Genomic DNA, 20,625 nt, shown 5'->3' on the forward strand with positions numbered 1-20,625 from the left:
CTCAAGGCAGCCAGGGAAAAGAAGAATACAACATATAAAGGAAGGCCTATTAGATTATCATCAGATTTCTCACCAGAAACTCTACAAGCTAGAAGAGAGTGGACTCCAATATTTAAAGCCCTGAAAGAGAGGAACTTTCAGCCAAGAATACTATACCCATCAAAGCTATCCTTCAAGTATGAAGGAGATATAAAAACATTCACAAATACAGAAAAGATGAGAGAATTTATCAACAGAAAGCCCCCACTCCAGGAAATACTAAGGGGGGTTTTCCAACCAGATTCAAAGAACAAAAGAAAACAACACCACAAGTAACAGCTCCACCAAGAACACAATAAAACCAAACTTAAACTGTGACAACAAAGGAAAAAAAGGGGGGAGAGGATGGAGATTAACAGTAGCAAAGGATGATGAAGTGCAGAAATACTTATAAGATAGGGTACTACAATGAATATGGTAGGTACCCTTTTCATTACTTAATGGTAACCACCCTTAAAAAATCCACCACAAAAACACTTGACTTAAAAAAGGTAGCAACAGAGGAAAGAAGTATGGAACACAAACAAACAAAAACAAATGATAGAAAAACAAAAGAGAAGAATCAAACTAGATACAAAACTAACAGAAAGCAATTTATAAAATGGCAGTAGGGAACCCACAAGTGTCAATAATTACACTAAATGTAAATGGATTAAACTTACCAATAAAAAGACACAGAGTAGCAGAATGGATTAAAAAAGAAAATCCAACTATATGCTGCCTACAAGAAACACATCTAAGCAACAAGGATAAAAACAAATTCAAAGTGAAAGGCTGGAAAACAATACTCCAAGCAAACAACACCCCAAAAAAAGCAGGTGTAGCAATACTCATATCTAATAATGCTGACTACAAGACAGAAAAAGTACTCAGAGACAAAAATGGTCATTTCATAATGATTAAGGGGAAGTTGAATCAAGAAGGCATAACAATCCTTAATATATATGCACCAAACCAAGGAGCACCAAAATATATAAGACAGCTACTTATTGACCTTAAAACAAAAACTAACAAAAATACAATCATACTTGGAGACCTCAATACACCGCTGACGGCTCTAGATCGGTCATCCAAACAGAGAATCAATAAAGATATAGTGGCCTTAAACGAAATACTAGAACACCTGGATATGATAGACATCTATAGGACACTTCATCCCAAAGCGACAGAGTATACATTTTTCTCTAGTGTACATGGAACATTCTCAAGAATTGACCATATGTTGGGCCACAAAGACAATATCAGCAAATTTAGAAAAATTGAAATTGTACCAAGCATATTTTCTGATCATAAAGCCTTGAAACTAGAATTCAACTGCAAAAAAGAGGGGGAAAAACCCACAAAAATGTGGAAACTAAACAACATACTTCTAAAAAATGAATGGGTCAAAGAAGAAATAAGCGCAGAAATCAAAAGATATATACAGACAAATGAAAATGAAGATACGACATATCAGAATCTCTGGGATGCAGCAAAAGCAGTAATAAGAGGAAAGTTCATATCACTTCAGGCCTATATGAACAAACAAGAGAGAGCCGAAGTAAACCACTTAACTTCACACCTTAAGGAACTAGAAAAAGAAGAACAAAGACAACCCAAAACCAGCCGAAGAAAGGAGATAATAAAAATCAGAGCAGAAATAAATGAAATAGAGAACAGAAAAACTATAGAAAAAATCAATAAAACAAGGAGCTGGTTCTTTGAAAAGATCAACAAAATTGACAAACCCTTGGCAAGACTCACCAAGGAAAAAAGACACAGGACTCAAATAAATAAAATCCAAAATGAAAGAGGAGAGATCACCACAGACATCATAGATATACAAAGAATTATTGTAGAATACTATGAAAAATTATATGCCACCAAATACAACAATCTAGAAGAAATGGATAAATTCCTAGAACAATACAACCTTCCTAGACTGAGTCATGAAGAAGCAGAAAGCCTAAACAGACCAATCAGCAGGGAGGAAATAGAAAAAACTATTAAAAATCTCCCCAAAAATAAAAGTCCAGGCCCAGACGGTTATACTAGTGAATTCTATCAAACATTCAAAGAAGACTTGGTTCCTATTCTACTCAAAGTCTTCCAAAAAATTGAAGAAGAAGCAATACTTCCAAACACATTTTATGAGGCCAACATAACCCTCATACCAAAACCTGGCAAGGATGGCACAAAGAAAGAAAACTACAGACCAATATCTCTAATGAATACAGATGCTAAAATACTAAACAAAATACTGGCAAACCGAATACAACAACATATTAAAAAAATAATACATCATGATCAAGTGGGATTCATCCCAGAATCTCAAGGATGGTTCAACATACGTAAAACGGTTAACGTAATACACCATATCAACAAAACAAAGAACAAAAACCACATGATCTTATCAATAGATGCAGAAAAGGCTTTTGATAAAATACAACACAATTTTATGTTTAAGACTCTCAACAAAATGGGTATAGAAGGAAAATATCTCAACATGATAAAGGCCATATATGATAAACCATCAGCCAACATCCTATTAAACGGCATAAAACTGAGGACTTTCTACCTTAAATCAGGAACAAGACAGGGTTGTCCACTCTCTCCACTCTTATTCAACGTGGTGCTAGAAGTTCTGGCCAGAGCAATCAGACAAGACAAAGAAATAAAAGGCATCCATATCAGAAAAGAAGAAGTAAAGCTATCACTTTTTGCTGATGATATGATCCTATACATCGAAAACCCGAAGGACTCCACAAAAAGATTATTAGAAACAATAAACCAATACAGTAAGGTCGCAGGATACAAAATTAACATACAAAAGTCCATAGCCTTTCTATATGCCAACAATGAAATATTAGAAAACGAACTTAAAAAAATAATCCCCTTCACGATTGCAACAAAAAAAATAAAATACCTAGGAATCAACATAACAAAGAACATAAAGGACCTATATAATGAAAATTACAAAGCATTGTTAAGGGAAATCGAAAAAGATACAATGAGATGGAAAAATATTCCTTGTTCTTGGATAGGAAGAATAAATATAATCAAAATGGCCATATTACCCAAAGCAATATACAAATTTAATGCAATTCCCATCAAAATCCCTATGAGATTTTTTAAAGAAATGGAACAAAAAATCATCAGATTTATATGGAACTATAAAAAACCCCGAATAGCCAAAACAATCCTAAGGAAAAAGAATGAAGCTGGGGGCATTACAATACCTGACTTCAAACTATATTATAGGGCCACGATAATCAAAACAGCATGGTATTGGCAAAAAAATAGACACTCAGACCAATGGAACAGAATAGAAAGCCCAGAAATAAAACCACATATATATGGTCAAATAATCTTTGATAAAGGGGCCAACAACACACAATGGAGAAAAGAAAGCCTCTTCAACAAATGGTGTTGGGAAAACTGGAAAGCCACATGCAAAAGAATGAAACTTGACTACAGCCTGTCCCCGTGTACTAAAATTAATTCAAAATGGATCAAAGACCTAAATATAAGACCTGAAACAATAAAGTACATAGAAGAAGACATAGGTACTAAAATCATGGACCTGGGTTTTAAAGAACATTTTATGAACTTGACTCCAATGGCAAGAGAAGTGAAGGCAAAGATAAATGAATGGGACTACATCAGAATTAAAAGTTTTTGCTCAGCAAGAGAAACTGATATCAAAATAAACAGACAGCCAACTATATGGGAACTGATATTTTCAAACGACAGCTCAGATAAGGGCCTAATATCCAAAATTTACAAAGAACTCATAAAACTCAACAACAAACAAACAAACAATCCAATTAAAAAATGGGAAGAGGACATGAACAGACACTTCTCCCAGGAAGAGATACAAATGGCCAACAGATATATGAAAAGATGCTCAGCTTCATTAGTTATTAGAGAAATGCAAATCAAAACTACAATGAGATACCACCTCACTCCTGTTAGATTAGCTATTATCAACAAGACGGGTAATAGCAAATGTTGGAGAGGCTGTGGAGAAAAAGGAACCCTCATTCACTGTTGGTGGGACTGTAAAGTAGTACAACCATTATGGAGGAAAGTATGGTGGTTCCTCAAAAAACTGCAAATAGAACTACCTTATGACCCAGCAATCCCTCTACTGGGTATATACCCCAAAACCTCAGAAACATTGATACGTGAAGACACATGTAGCCCCATGTTCATTGCAGCACTGTTCACAGTGGCCAAGACATGGAAACAACCAAAAAGCCCTTCAATAGAAGACTGGATAAAGAAGATGTGGCACATATACACTATGGAATACTACTCAGCCATAAGAAATGATGACATCAGATCATTTACAGCAAAATGGTGGGATCTTGATAACATTATAAGGAGTGAAATAAGCAAATCAGAAAAAAACAAGAACTACATGATTCCATACATTGGTGGAACATAAAAATGAGACTAAGAGACATGGACAAGAGTGTGGTGGTTACCAAGGGTGGGGGGGGAGGGAGGACATGGGAGGGAGGGAGGGAGGGAGAGAGTTAGGGGGAGGGGGAGGGGCACAGAGAACTAGATAGAGGGTGACGGAGGACAATCTGACTTTGGGCGAGGGGTTTGCAACATAATTTGATGACAAAATAACCTAGACATGTTTTCTTTGAATATATGTACCCTGATTTATTAATGGCATCCCATTACCATTAATAAAAATTTATTAAAAAAAAAAAAAACAAATAAAATGTGACTCAAAGTGACAGGGCATGCTTCTTTGAAAAAATTTCTGTCTTGTACCCGCAAACTGTGAGTTTTTAAAATACAGATTTTCTGCACAACCCCTTTCCAATTAAGTCAAATAGGCTTATTATGCAAAATGAGACCTTTCATCCTTTTTTCACAAACAATTTGTACCAAAGTTTAAATTTTGGTGAAAAATAATTTTATACTTCAGACTGAACTGATAAATTATCTTATATCAACAGAAAAATAAACTGATTACCTAAAACATTAAAGACAAATTATGAACCATCAAAGATTTATTTATACCCAAGGATCGTGACTCAATCAATGGATAATGAGCTGACTGGCCAGAGCCATGGAAATGAAAGCTCAGGAGTGTTGGCTCATTCTAGCAGTCCCAGGGAAGGACATAATGGGTATTGGATACAGTAATCCAAACCTCATTCATAGTTGGACTTGGAAGAGAAAGCACCTCAAGTCTCACTGGTTTGACTTTTAGTAGTGTCATAGGAACAGAACAGTTCTTCCTGAGTAATCACAGCTTGCTTGTTCTAGTTGAGAAAATGCATACCCATCTGAAAATGTAAAGCACAGATAATCTGTTAAGAGTATGCATTCACAGTGACCATTCTGATGACAGAAGTTGACACTCCCACTAGACTGGAACACTTTGGCCACATTAGTCAGGACAGTGACTAAGGCAGGGAAGGTGGTGAGGTCTGGCGAGGACATAGTAATACAGCAATTTGCAAACCTGGCTGCATTAGAACCACTTAGGGAGCCCTTTCAATGTACCCATGTCTGGGGCAACAGTTGATCTGTGGGTGACTGGACATCTATGTCTGCTTTTTAAAATTCTCCCGGGTGTTCTGATGTGGCACCACACCCTACATTAGAGCTGTTATCCTGGAGGAGACAGCCTGCCCAAAGGGCTGTGTGTGGCTCATGCCCGTTTATATGGGGCTGTGACTGAGGCCATTCTGAACTGCTCAAACAGTGGCTGCATGGGGCCCTAACTTCATTTCCCACCACCATTCAAGAGGAGACTCTCTGGAAATATCTGAATCTTGAAACTGAAACTTGTAACTAGAATCCAGAAAAGTGGTTTATGAAGCTGAAAACAGGCCAGGACCATCGCAATATTAATATCAAATTAGATAAAGAATCCACAATGCTGGAAATATTTCTATTTTTTAAGTTTAGCTAATCTACGCAGGTATTGAAAGTGGTTTACTCAAGTTAAAATCAATAACAAGGTCATGGGTAAAAATTCCCACAGGAATTTATTCATTGATCAGCAGTTCCTCCCTGGGAGAATCAATCTCATCGTTTCTGAAAGTAGAGTTGGCACTCACCAGCTAACAAATATTTCCATATTTCTCTAAGTCGTTACCATGACAGGTTAGACAACAGAGCAATTGCACACTTGTATGATACATTCAGCTGGAAGGACAATAGAGGCAGGTAAGCCCTGTTCCTACCCATCTGTCACTAAGATGTACCTCATGGATCATTATTGACCAGGGACAGACTAGGGAGCAGCCAGGCTCTTTGGAAGAAGAAGACAACTGTATCTATGTGTTATGCACTGAATTTTTAGTGAAATGAAATGCTTCTGTGTGTGCCCTGGCCAGATAGCGTAGGTGGTTGGAACATCGTCCTGAAGCACAGAGGTTGCCCGTTCCATCCTCGGTCAAGGCACACACAGGAACAGATCGATATTCCTGTCTTTCTCTCTCCCTTCCTCTCTCTCTAAAATCAATACAATAAACATTGAAATGCTTCTGTGTGGACAGACAGATGAGTGGTCCTCAGTCTTCTGTGCATAGTGACTCACTTGGGAGCTAGTAAACCCAGCATCCAGCAAAAACGCAGACCGATGGTCCTCAAACCTGAGTGTGCACCAGAACTCCTGGTGACCGCCTGGTTTCCCTCCAGAGTTTCTGCTTTAGCGAATCTGGGTTAGGGCTCAAGAACCAACATTTCTAGCAATTCGCAGATCATGCTTTTGCTGCTAGTCTAAGAACCATGCGTGGAGAACCACTCTTCTAGGCCATTTTAACTGCAGCCCCTGGATGGACACTAGTATCAGTGGATCCCTCTTCAGAGAAACTCAGTCAGAATCGCAAGGTAGAACTTCAGGATTTTTAAAACCACCACATGTCACCATGGATGGTAGGAGTGGTTAGGGGGGACATGAAGGAATGCCCTCTGTGAGAAGGACAGGATCCAGCCTTCAGCATGGCAAGACAAGTCTGAGAAGGATCTCTGAATGATCAGAGGCCTCCCATTTTGGAGTCCAGACCCACGCAATGTCAGCCATGCAAACAGCCAAAAGTGGACAAACAACTGTTCCTTCATTTTAATTTTAAATGTTCTAATCATAAATATATGGAAGGCTATAAAAATAAACCAATAAAAAATATCCCTTCTCTTTCAAAAAGGAAGATGTGCTGGCATTTTGAATTGTCTCCTCCCCACGTTTTAAAATTCTTGGTGTGTTTTTTTTTTTTCCTCTTGCTTTTAACTCTTGACCTAAGAGATCCAGGGAGCAAGAGGGAGGCCCAAAAGACTCAGCCTGGAAAGGGTATTGCTCATTGGTTCACAGAAAAACAAGGAGTATAGAGCTGATCAAGCTTGCACCATCCCATCCAAGGTGCTGGGCGATGTTTGGGAATTTGCTTCAACACACAAGTGCTTTGTTGAAGTTTCTTTTACTCATTCTAAATAAATTTTTGGTTTTGTACCTATTTTTTCATTTTTAGCTTTGTATTCTTTTCCTAAAAAGGGTACCCCAAATTATGTGAAGTTCTGGCCTCCCAAAACCAGAATTTTCCTTTATATAGAAGCAAAAATATTTTTAGAAGCCTGAGCTGGTTTTCCTTTTCACAATATTCCCAGGGAGGAGGGAGAGCTGAAGTGGGACAGTGAGACCAACCAGCCTCCACCTGCTCAATCTATACCCTTCATCCTAAGTCATACTTATCAGTTTACCAGCTTCTACCTGATAAACGCAGCAAACAGGGAGCTCAGAGGAAGCCTCCAGCTCTTAGCACTGCCTCTTCCATTTATCTTTCAGGAAGTCCTGACAGCCAGAAAGTACGGATGGTGGTCTGGAGGAAGCACGCAGTGGGCACAGCTTGTGGACTCTCCCTGACTGGCCTCCTACAGTGTCTGCCTCCTAAGTCTTCAGCCACAGGCAGAGCCCTGGGAGGAGGAGGCAGAGGTGAGACAGGTGAGAAGGGTGGAGGAGAAGGATGTAGACATTTTCAAGTTAGTTTTTCTTCAACTCAATAAAAATGTTTAACAGATTTCAGAAATCAAGCATGTCATTTCTCATTACCTTGGCATAATTGTCTCATTTCATTCACTTCATTATACTTTTAGGAGTCTGATAAAAATCTTAAAGTCTGAATATTCTGTCTCAAAAAAGAGTTGGTATATTTCCATTAATGGAAATTTCCTCTCTGTTTCTGATTTTAGGAACTCAGAAGACTTTACAAATCCAAGTTAATACTGTGGTGTAGAGCAGAAAAACATGCAGCTACTCTCTGCTACATCCCTACCTAAGGGACCTGCTTCAATCCACAAAGAATAATGTGAGTAAAAAAAACACCTTAGAACCTCTTATATTCCAAACATATTTCTAACCGTCTACAAAATAGTATTCTCTATTTTAATATTAAAAAAAAAAAGTGAGTCAGGGCAGTAGAGCACCGGCCAGTGTGTGGAAGTCATGGGGTTCAATTCCCGGCCAGGGCACACAGGAGAAGCACCCATCTGCTTCTTCCCCCTTCCCCCTCTCCTTCCTCTCTATCTCTCTCTTCCCCTACTCCAGCCAAGGCTCCATTAGAGCAAAGTTGGCCCAGGCACTGAGGTCGGCTCCATGGCCTCTGCCTCAGGCACTAGAATGGCTCCAGTTGTAACAGAGCAAAGCCCCAGATGAACAGAGCATCGCCCCCTGGTGGGCATGCCAGGTGGATCCCAGTTGGGCACATGCAGGATTTTATGTCCCTGCCTCCCTGCTTCTCACTTCAGAAAAATACAGAAAAAAGAAGAAAGAAAAAATAAATAAAAGAAATAGTGAGTCAGGAAAAGAATTTCTTCTTATGTAATATTTTTAAAGTAACTGAAAATATTTTTTTCTATTTCTCAGAGGTATTCAGTGATACTTGAAATAATTTATATTTTCATGTTATAAAAGGTTTTTTAGTGGTTTTAGACCATATGATTTCTGCATAAAGCACTTATCCCTTTATCTGAATCCAGATACATGTGTCCTTTTACACTCCATGCTGCCTGCAATGGCCAGATAGTACCAACAAGACAGAGATATTGCATCTCAGAGAAGATTATTAACATGCCTTGACCTCCACAGCAGTATAAGAGACAGAGCTGTAGCACAGCTGCCCACCTATTTGATTTCCATGTCTTTTCTCTGGAACATTTTTCCTGGGAACAGCATCACCAGCAAAGGGAAGAAATTACCCCATCCAGCGGGGGCTCACCTGCCCCAGTTAGAACAAAGGCACTTGGAGGCAGGCAGCACATTAGGGACACAAATAGGGAGTGCAGAGGTCTAAGCTACACCACCCCCACACTGCTCGCCGGAAGTGCAGCTGTGGAAGCCAGGGCGCAGCTGTGGAGACCAGGGTGGTCTGAGTGAACACACACAGGTCATCCCACAGAGGTGGGAACTGTGGCTGCCACTGCAGAGATTAGGCTCATACACAGTCCTGCTTGCTGTGTACACCCGCCCTTGGTGGGGGAGGAGGCCTGAGTGACAGTAGAGGGGGGTACACACAGGCACTCACGAGCCAGCCAGTGAAGGCAGAAGTCGCAGCCTCTGCTATGGAGGTTCGGCCCAGCGTGCAAACCTGCTCATGGTACAGGTGCACCCTCAGCAGCAGCAGGAGCCAGGCAACCTCAGGGGTGTGCACAGATCCCTGGTGACACGGACCAGCCCTTGGCAGCAGCGGAGGCTAAGGCAGGCCCAAAGGTGGTCTGAGCAGGCATGCGTGGGCCCACCCACAAGGGCAAAAGCAACATCACATGCTGCGAAGGCCCAAGCCCATGAGCAAAATTGCCTATGGCACAGCCTGGCCCTCAGCAACAGCGGAGGCTGGGGTGGCCATGGAAGCAATCCAAATGGGTTTGCGTGAGCAAGCACAAGCCCGCCTGGGGCACTGGCAGCCACAGAGGCAGGCTGACCTAAGCGGCACCTGAGCCCAAATTCCCCAGGCAGTAACAGCAGTGGCAGCAGCCAGGTGGACAGAGCACACAGTGGGAGCACAGGGACGACTCCCACTAGAACCCTGTGACTACACCCTACTGAGTTCTGAAAAAGCAGAAAAAAAAACAAAATAAAATAAAGTAAATAAAAGGTCTGGATAGAAAGACACCTGAGGCTAAGTAGTAGGCCACATCTAATACCATACCTAATTATTGAATGACAGTACTGAGCCCAACAAGTAGCCAGCAATAAGAGGCAACAGAAAGCAGGTCTCAGGGGAACTTAAACTTTTAAAGGAACTTCCCCCGGGCCAAGAATGGATAAAACAAAACCTAGGAGTGCAGCTGATATTTAGAACAGCATCTGGACCAAGCAGAGGCAGCCACAAGATCTGGATAGCCTGTAGCTCCCAAAAGGTTGAGCCAGTCAGAGGCAGTGAACCCACTAATCTGCACTAGGCCCTGGAAAGGGAGGTCCAGGGCAGGCACATTCAGCAGCCAAATACAGAAAGCACCAGTTCAGGACCTAACAACCCTTCATTAGAGTGGAAGCTTAATGAAGGACTCCTTGCACCTGACCTAGCTAAGATATAGAAAATTCCAAAACAAATAGCAAAAAGAACAGTGATGGCAGATAAGTATCCACAGCAAATTACAAACAACAGCTGATGCTAACACAAGAAAACCTAGAAATAACACAACTGAAAATGGGAGGCCGAAAATACCAACCCTAGACTTAGCTAGCTTCACAAACAACACACCCAAACAAGGAGTGTATACACAGACAAAATGAGAAGACAGAGAAGTACAATCCAAATGAATCAACAAGAGAAACTCCCAGAAAAAGAACTGAGTGAGATGTAAATAACCAAACTAACAGATGCAAAGTTTAAAATAATGATCATTAGAATGCTCAAAGATCTTAGAGCAACAATGGATGGACATAATGAGCATATAAATAAAGAGATAACAAGCATCAAAAAGGACATTGAAATAATAAAAAAGAATCAGTCAGAAATGAAAAATACAGTATCAGAAATGAAAACTACACTAGAAGCAATTAAAAGCAGGCTGGATAAAGCGGAGGATTGAATCAGTGATTTAGAAGAGAAGATAAACAAAAACACAGAAGTGGAGCAGCAAAAAGGAACGAGGCTCAAAAAGTTTGAGGAAACTCTAAGAGAGCCCTGTGACAACGTAAAGAGAAATAACATTTGTGTCATAGGGATTCCTGAAGAAGAGAAAGAACAAGGGATAGAGAGCTTGCTTGAAGAAATCATAGCTGAAAACCTCCCTAAATTGATGGAGGAAAAAGTCACACAAGTTCAAGAAGCACAGAGAATTCCATTAAAGAGAAACCCAAAGAAATCTACACCAAAAACACATCATAATTAAAATATCAAAGCTAAGAGATAACGACAAAATATTAAAAGCTGCAAGAGAAAAATATCAATCACCTACAAAGAAGCCCCCATAAGGATGACATCTGACTTCTCAACAGAAACACTTGAGGTGAGAAGGGAATGGCAAGAAATATTCAAAGTAATGCAGAACAAGAGCCTACAACCAAGACCTCTTTATCCAACAAGTTTATTATTTAAAATTGAAGGAGAAATAAGAAATTTCCAAGACAAAAAAAAGCAAAAAATCCTTAAGGAATTCATTACAACCAAACCAATGCTTCAAGAAATGTTAAGGGACCTTAACATTTAAACAGAACAAAGGAGAAAAGAATATAGTAAAAGAAGAATGTAGCTTTAAAAAATAAAATGGCAATAAACAACTACATATCAATAATAACCTTAAATGTAAATGAAATAATGATCCAATTAAAAGACATAGGGTAACTGCATGGATAAGAAAACAGGACCCATACATATGCTGTCTACAATAGACACACCTCAAAACAAAAGATATAATAGACTGAAAGTAAAAGGTTGGGAAAAAATATTTCATGCAAATAGAAATAAAAAAAAGTTGGGGTAGCAATACTTATATCTGACAAAATAGATATTAAAACAAAGGCTATAGTAAGAGATAAAGAAGGTTACTACATAATAATAAAGGGAGCAATCCAACAGGAAGATATAACCATTATAAATATCTACGCACCTAATAGAGGAGCACCTAAATATTGTACATAAAGCAGACTTTGATGGATATAGAGGGCAAGATCAACAGCAATACTATAATAGTGAGTTCAATACCCCACTAACATCAATAAATAGATCCTCAAGAAAGAAAATTAACAAAGAAAGAGCAGACTTAAAGGACACACTAGATCAACTGGACTTAATACATATCTTCAGAACTTTTTACCCTAAAGCAGCAGAATAAACATTTTTTTCCAAGTGCTCCTGGTACATTCTCTACGATAAATCACATATTAGGGCACAAAAATTTAAGAAGATTGAAATCATATCAAGCATTTTCTCTGATCACAATGGCATAAAACTAAAAATCAACCACAACAGAAAAAATGAAAAATACTCAAACACTTGGAAACTAAATAGCATGTTCTTAAATAACAAATGGGTTAACAATGAGATCAAAGAATAAATTTAAAAATATATAGAAATGAACGATAATGAGCATACAACCGCTCAAAATTTATGGGACACAGAACAAAAGCAGTCCTGAGAGGGAAGTTTATAGCATTACAGGCATACCTTAAAAAGCTAGAAAAAGCTCAAATAAACAACTTAACCCTGCATCTAAAAGAACGGCAAGTAAAGCCTACAGGAAGTAGAAGGAAGGAAATAATAATGATCAGAGTGGAAATAAATAACATAGAGGCTAAAAAACAATACAGGGGATCAATAAACCAGGAGCTGGTTCTTTGAAAAGGTAAACAAGATCAATGAACCTTTAACCAGACTGAGCAAGAAAAAAAGAGAGAGGACTCAACTAAATAAAATTACAAATGAGATTGGAGAAATAACAACTGACACAACAGAAATACAAAGGATAGTAAGAAAATACTATGAACATCTGTATGCCAGAAAATTAGACAACCTAGGTCAAATGGACAAACTCCTTGAAACATACAATCTTTTAAAAATCGATCTGGAAAAATTAGAAAACCCAAATAGACCAATTACAACAAATGAAATTGAAACAGTTATCAAAAACTCCCAACAAACAAAAACTCTGGGCCAGATGGCTTCACAGGTGAATTCTAACAAATATTCAAAGAAGAACTAACTCCTATCTTTCTCAAGCTATTTATTTCGTTAAATTTTTATTTATTCATTTTAGAGAAGAGAGACAGAGAGAGAGAGAGAGAGAGGAGGAGCAGGAAGCATCAACTCCCATATGTGCCTTGACCGGGTAAGCCTAGGGTTTTGAACCAGCAACCTCAGCGTTCCAGGTCGACGCTTTATCCACTGCGCCAACACAGGTCAGGCCTCTCAAGCTATTTTTAAAAAATTTAAGAGGAAGACTTCCAAGCTCCTTTTATGAGGCAAGCATAATTCTGATTCCAAAATCAGGCAAAGACAACACAAAGAAAGAAAATTATAGGCCAATATCCCTGATGAATTTAGATGCTAAAATCCTCAATAAAATATTAGCAAACCGGATTCAGCAATACATAAAAAATCATACATCATGATCAAGTGGGATATATTCTGGGGAAGCAAGGCTGATACAATATTTGCAAATCAATCAATGTGATTCATCACATAAACAAAAGGAAGGAGAAAAATCACATGATAATTTCAATAGATGCAGAAAAAACATTTGATAAAATCCCGCACCCATTTATGATCAAAACTCTCAGCAAAGTGGGAATACAGGGAACAGACCTCAACATGATAAATGTCATCTATGACAAATCCACAGCCAACATCATACTCAATGGGAAAAAATTAAAAGCAATCCCCTTAAGATCAGGAACAAGGCAGGGGTGCCCCTTTCACCACTCTTATTCAACATAGTTCTGGGAGTCCTAGCCACAGCAATCAGATAAGAAGAAGAAATAAAAGGCATTCAAATTGGAAAAGAAGAAGTAAAACTATCATTATTTGCAGATGATATGATACTGTATATAGAAAACCCTAAAGTCTCAGTCAAAAAACTACTGGACCTGATAAATGAATTCAGCAAGGTGGCAGGATATAAAATTAAAATTCAGAAAACAGTGGCATTTTATACACCAACAATGAACTGTCTGAAAAAGAAATTAAGGAAACAATCCTCTTCATTATTGCAACAAAATAAATAAAGTTTCTAGGAGTAAATTTAACCAAGTAGCCAACTTGGAAAATTATAAAACATTGATAAAAGAAATTAAGGAAGATAAAAACAAGTGGAAGCATATACCGTATTTATGGATAGGAAGAATAAATATCATTAAAATGTCTATATTACCCAAAGCAATTTATAAATTCAATGCAATAGCAATTAAAATACCAATGATAAACTTCAAAGATATAGAACACATATTTTAAAAATTTATATGGAACCAAAAAAGAACATGAATAGCCTCAGCAATCTTGAAAAAGAAAAATAAAGTGGGAAGTATCACACATCCGGATATGAAGTTATACTACAGGCCATTGTACTCAAAACAGCTTGGTACTGGCATAAGAATAGGCATGTAAATCAATGGAACAAAACAGAGAACCCAGAAATAAACCCACATCTTTATTGTCAACTGGTATTTGACAAAGGAGGTAAGAGCATACAATAGAATAAAGACAGCCTCTTTAACAAATGGTGTAGGGAAAATTGGACAGCTACCTGCAAAAAAAATGAAACTAGACCACCAACTTACACCATTCACTAAATGATTAAAAGACTTAAATGTAAGTCATGAAACCAAAAAGTCTGGACAGACTGACACCTGGGGCCAAGGAGCGGAGCCACACCCACCACACTTCTTAATCCCTGAATTGCCACAAGCTTCAGAGTTTTTTTTTCAGCAGCTGAGCCCAATAAGCAGCCAGCTGACAGGCTGCAGGAGGCTAGACTTAGGAAAATTTGGCCCTTTGAGCAGACTTTCCCCCAGGCCTGTGTGGGTAAAAGCCAGTCTAGGAGTGCAGCTTGGTATTTTCATGCACACTTGGGCCCAGCAGAGGCAGCCACAAACTCTGAATTGCTTATAGCTCCAAGAAGCTTGCTGAGGGACAGTCACAGGCAGTGTCTCCCACTGGTCTGTACTGGGTTTCTGCTTGGGAGGCCCAGGACTGGCACATCCAGGGACCAGCTGCAGAAAACATAGGTTCAGGACCTAACAACCCTTGTTAGAGTGGTATCCTAAGGAAAGTCTCCTCACACCTGGCCCAGCTAAGGCGAATTCCACTCTCTGTGATCAGCACCAGCACAGCAGCTCATGTGCATTAAATAGGGTGGAGCTTCACAGTCAGCCAGCCTAAGCACTGGATAATCAGTCCTGCTAAGCTAGATTCGACAGGGGGAAAGGGGCGAGGCTTGGAGCATGGACATTAAATGTGTGGGTCCCTGTGAGTTTATTGTTGGATCTGGTTAAGAGCCTTAGCCACCTTCGGGAGAGGCACAGTCAGCCCCAGGAGAAGACTCTCTCAGTCTTCCTCCCTAAGACCAGGGTCTTGCCAGCTGAAAGAACTTCTGCAGAGGGGATTATCAACCATATTCAGTCTGAACCTGCTACTCACTCTGTTGGGGAGAAATAAAAATTGAGTATCCAGTACTGGTTGAAGGATCAAGCTCTGGAGTAGGGGCCATATTCCCCGTACTGAGCTCCTGACCAAGAGACTCTTGAAATAGGGGGTCCCATAAATTTTGTATTCACAACCTCAGCTGCCCTAACCCAACAAATGTACAACCTGTAGGGGGGTCAGTTGGGTGAGGCCAATCTGAGCCCACACTACAGTATTACTACAGAAGATTCTGGGAAGCCCAGGTAGCTGCAAAAGAAAAAGAAGCTAAAAAGTAGAGACAAACCTTACAGATCTTGGGGCTTTTATGGAACTGCTCTCACCTCTAAGCAAGAGGAAGCTGATCCTTATACAAAGGTTGGCATTACCCATAGTACCCAGGCACAGAAAACACAAACAGCAAACAGTGCAGTAGCTGCAGACTGGCAGCCCACAGTGCGTTACAAACAATAGCTAATGCCAACTCAAAAAGAACTAGAGCCAACGCTACTGGCATTGGCTATCAGACTGAACCAAAGAGAAATACCCAGAAAAATTACTGAATGAGATGGAAGTAACCAAACTACCAGATGCAGAGTTTAAAACAATGATTTTTAGGATGCTCAAAGATCTTAGAGCAACAATGGATGGACATAATGAGCACCTAAATAAAGAGATAGCAAGCATCAAAAAGGACATTGAAATCATAAAAAAGAACCAGTCAGAAGTCACAAATACAATATCAGAAATGAAGACTGCACTAGAAGGAATTAACAGCAGGTTGAGTGAAGCAGAGGATTGAATCAGTGATTTAGAGGACAAGATAAATGAAAGCATGGAAGTAGAGCAGCAAAAAGAGGTGCAAAAAGTCAGAGGAACCTCTAAGAGCGCTCTGTGACAACATGAAGAGAAACAACATCTGCATCATACAGGTTCCTGAAGGAGAAGAGAACAAACAAGGATAGAGAACCTCTTTTAAGAAATCATAGCTGAAAACTTTCCTAAATTGATGAAGGAAAAAGTCACACAAGTTCAAGAAGCACAATGAGTCCCATTAAAGAGGAACCCAAAAAGGCATACACCAAGACATATCATAATTAAAGTGCCAAAGTTAAGAGACAAAGAAAGAATACTAAATGCTGCTGGGGAAAATTAGTTAATTACTTACAGAGGAGCCCCCATAAGAATATTTGATGTCTCAACAGAAACACGTGAGGCCAGAAGGGATTGGCAAGAAATATTCAAAGTCATGCAAAGAAAGAACCTACAATGAAGACTTCTTAATCCAGCAAGGCTATCATTTAAAATTGAGTAAGGAATAAGAAAATTCCCAGACCAAGAAACCCCCCAAAACTCAGGAAATTTATTACAACCAAACCAGTACTGCAAGAAATGTGAAGGGGTCACTGTAAAAAAAGAAAAGGAAAAAAAATCGAGTAAAAAAGCATTGTAGATTTAAAGAATGAAATGGCAATAAACAAGTACATATCAATAATAATCTTAAATGTAAATTGTTACATGCTCCAATCAAAAGACATAGGGTAGGCCCTGGCTGGTTGGCTCAGTGGTAGAGCGTCGGCCTGGCATGCAGGAGTCCCGGGTTTGATTCCCAGCCAGGGCACAAAGGAGAAGCGCCCATCTGCTTCTCACCCCTCCCCCTTTCCTTCCTCTCTGTCTCTCTCTTCCCCTCCCTCAGCCAAGGCTCCATTGAAGCAAAGTTGCCCCGGGTGCTGAGGATGGCTTTATGGCCTCTGCCTCAGGCACTAGAATGGCTCTGATTGCAGCAGAGCGATGCCCCAGATGGCCAGAGCATCGCCCCCTGGTTGGCATGCTGGGTGGATCCCAGTCAGGCACATGCAGGAGTCTGTCTGATTGCCTCCTGGTTTCCAACTTCAGAAAAATACACACACACAAAAAAAAGACATAGGGTAGTGGCATGAATAAGAAAACAAGACCTGCACATATGCTGTTTACAAGAGACCCACCTCAGAAGAAAAGATACACATAGACTGAAAGTGAAGGAATGGGAAAAGTATTTCATGAACATGGAAATGAAAAAAAAGCTGGGGTAGCAATACTTATATCTGACAAAATAGACTTTAAAACAAAAACTATATAGTAAAGGATAAAGAAGGTCACTACATAATGATAAAGGAAGTAATCCAACAGGAAGAGATAACCATTATAAATATAGATGCACCTAATATAGGAGTATCTAAATATATAAAGCAGACTTTGTTGGACATAAAGGGTGAGACCAACAGCAATACTATAATAGTAGGGGATTTTAATACCCCACTAACATCAATGAATAGATTCTTTAGACAGAAAATCAACAAAAAAACAGCGGCCTTAAATGACACTCTAGATCAGTGGTAGTCAATATGGTCCCTACCACCCACTAGTGGGTGTTTCACCTTTCATGGTGGGCAGTAGTGGAGCAACCAAAGTATAAATAAAAAGATTTAACTATAGTAAGTTGTTTTATAAAGATTTATTCTGCCAAATTTAGCAAAAATCCAACATAAAGTACTTGGTAAGTAATTATTATTATATGCTTTAACTTGCTGAAACTTTGCTTTATAAATTTTATAAAGTAAAGTTGCTTCTCTACTTTATAAATCACCATTACTGTGAAATTGGTAGGCAGTTAGAAAATTTTACTACTAACAGAGATACCAAAGTGGGTGGTAGGTATAAAAAGGTTGACTACCCCTGCACTAGATCAACTGGACTTAGTAGATATCTTCAGAACCTTTCACCCCAAAGCAGCAGAATATACATTCTTTTCAAGTGCTCATAGTATATTCTCTAGGATAGACCACATGTTAGGATACAAAATGAGTCTCAATAAATTTAAGAAGATTGAAATCACATCAAGCATCTTCTCTGATCACAATGGCATGAAACTAGAAATCAACTACAACAGAAAAACTGCAAAACATTCAAACACTTGGAGACTAAATAGCATGTTATTAAATAACAAATGGGTTAAAAACAAGATCAAGGAAGAAATAAAAACTTTCCTTGAAACAAATGAAAATGAACATACACCAACTCAAACTTTATGGGACACAGCAAAAGCAGTCCTAGAGGGAAGTTCATAGCATTACAGGCATACCTTAAGAAGCAAGAAAAAGCTCAAATAAACAACTTAACACAGCATCTAAAAGAACTAGAAAAAGAACAACAAATACAGCCCAGAGGAAGTAGAAGGAAGGAAATAATAAAGATCATAGTGGAAATAAATGACATAGAGGCTAAAAAAAAATACAGAATACCAATGAAACCAAGAGCTGGTTCTTTGAAAAGGTAAACAAGGTTGATGAACCTCTAATCATACTCAACCAGAAAAAAAGAGAGAGGACTCAAAAAATAAAATTAGATAAATGAAAGTGAAGAAGTAACAACTGTCACTGCAGAAATACAAAGGATTGTAAGAAAATGCTATAGATCTGTATGCCAAAAAATTATACAACCCAGGTGAAATGAATAATTTTTTAGAAACATATAATCTTCCAAATGTCAATCTGAAAGAATCAGAAAACCTAAACAGACCAGTTACAACAAATAAAATTGAAACAGTTATCAAAAAACTCTCAGCAAACAAAAGTTTTGGGCCAGATGGCTTCACAGGCATTTTTTACCAAATGTTCAAAGAAGAACTAACACCTATCCTTCTCAAGCTATTTCAAAAAAAATCAAAAGGAGAGAAGACTTCCAAGCTCCTTTTATGAGGCAAGCATAATCCTCATTCCAACACTAGGCAAAGACACTACAAAGAAAAAAAACTATAGGCCAATAACCCTGATGAACTTAGATGCTAAAGTTCTCAACAAAATATTAGCAAAACAAATCCAGCAATACATGAAAAAAAATCATAAATCATGATCAAGTTGGATTTATTCTAGAGAGGAAAGGCTGGTACAATACTTGCAAATCAATCAATGTGATTCATCACATAAACAAAAGGAAAGAGAAAAATCACATGATAATATCAATAGATGTAGAAAAAGCACTTGATAAAATCCAGTATCCATTTATGATCAAAACTCTCAGCAAAGTAGGAATAGAGGGAACAGACCTCAACATGATAAAGGCCATCTATGACAAACCCACAACCAATATACTAATCAATGCGCAAAAATTAAAGGCAATCCCATTAAGATCAGGAACAAGGCAGGGGTGCCCCTTTCCCCACTCTTATTCAACATAGTTCTGGAAGTCCTAGCCACAGCAATCAGGCAAGAAAAATAAAATAAAGGGCATCCAAATTGAAAAAGAAGAAGTAAAACTATCATTATTTGTTAATGACATGATACTGTACATAGAAAGCTCTAAACTGGCTTCAGTCAAAAAACTACTAGACCTGATGAATTTGGAAAGGTGGCAGGATATAAAATTAATATTCAGAAATCAGTGGCATTTTTATACACCAACAATAAACTGAAAAAGAAATTAAGGAAACAATCCCCTTCACTATTGCAAAAACAAAATAATAATGTAGCTAGGAGTAAACTTAACCAAGGATGTAAAAAAAACTTGTACTCGGAAAATTATAAAACATTAATAAAAGAAATCAAAGAAGATACAAACAATGAAGCATATACCATGTGGATAGGAAGGATAAACATCATTAAAAGGTCTATATAATGCAAAGCAATCCATAATTTTAATGCAATTCCTATTAAAATACCAATGACATACTTTAAAGATACAGAACACATATTTCCAAAAATTTATATGGAACCAAAAAAAGAACACAAATAGCCTCAGCGATCTTGAAAAAGAAGAATAAAGTGGGAGGTATCACACTTCCTGATATCCAGTTATACTACAAGCCCATTATACTCAAAACAGCTTGGTACTGGCATAAGAATAGGCATATAGATCAATGGAACAGAACAGAGTACCCAGAAATGAACCACACTGCTGCAGACCAGCACCACTCATAATTCTGGGTCTTGAGAAAGAATGGTGTGGAATTAAGAAAACAGACTCGTTAAGAAAAAAGGAGAAT

The sequence above is a fragment of the Saccopteryx bilineata genome, chromosome 2, assembly GCF_036850765.1.
Source record: "Saccopteryx bilineata isolate mSacBil1 chromosome 2, mSacBil1_pri_phased_curated, whole genome shotgun sequence".
NCBI classification, from domain to species: domain Eukaryota; kingdom Metazoa; phylum Chordata; class Mammalia; order Chiroptera; family Emballonuridae; genus Saccopteryx; species Saccopteryx bilineata.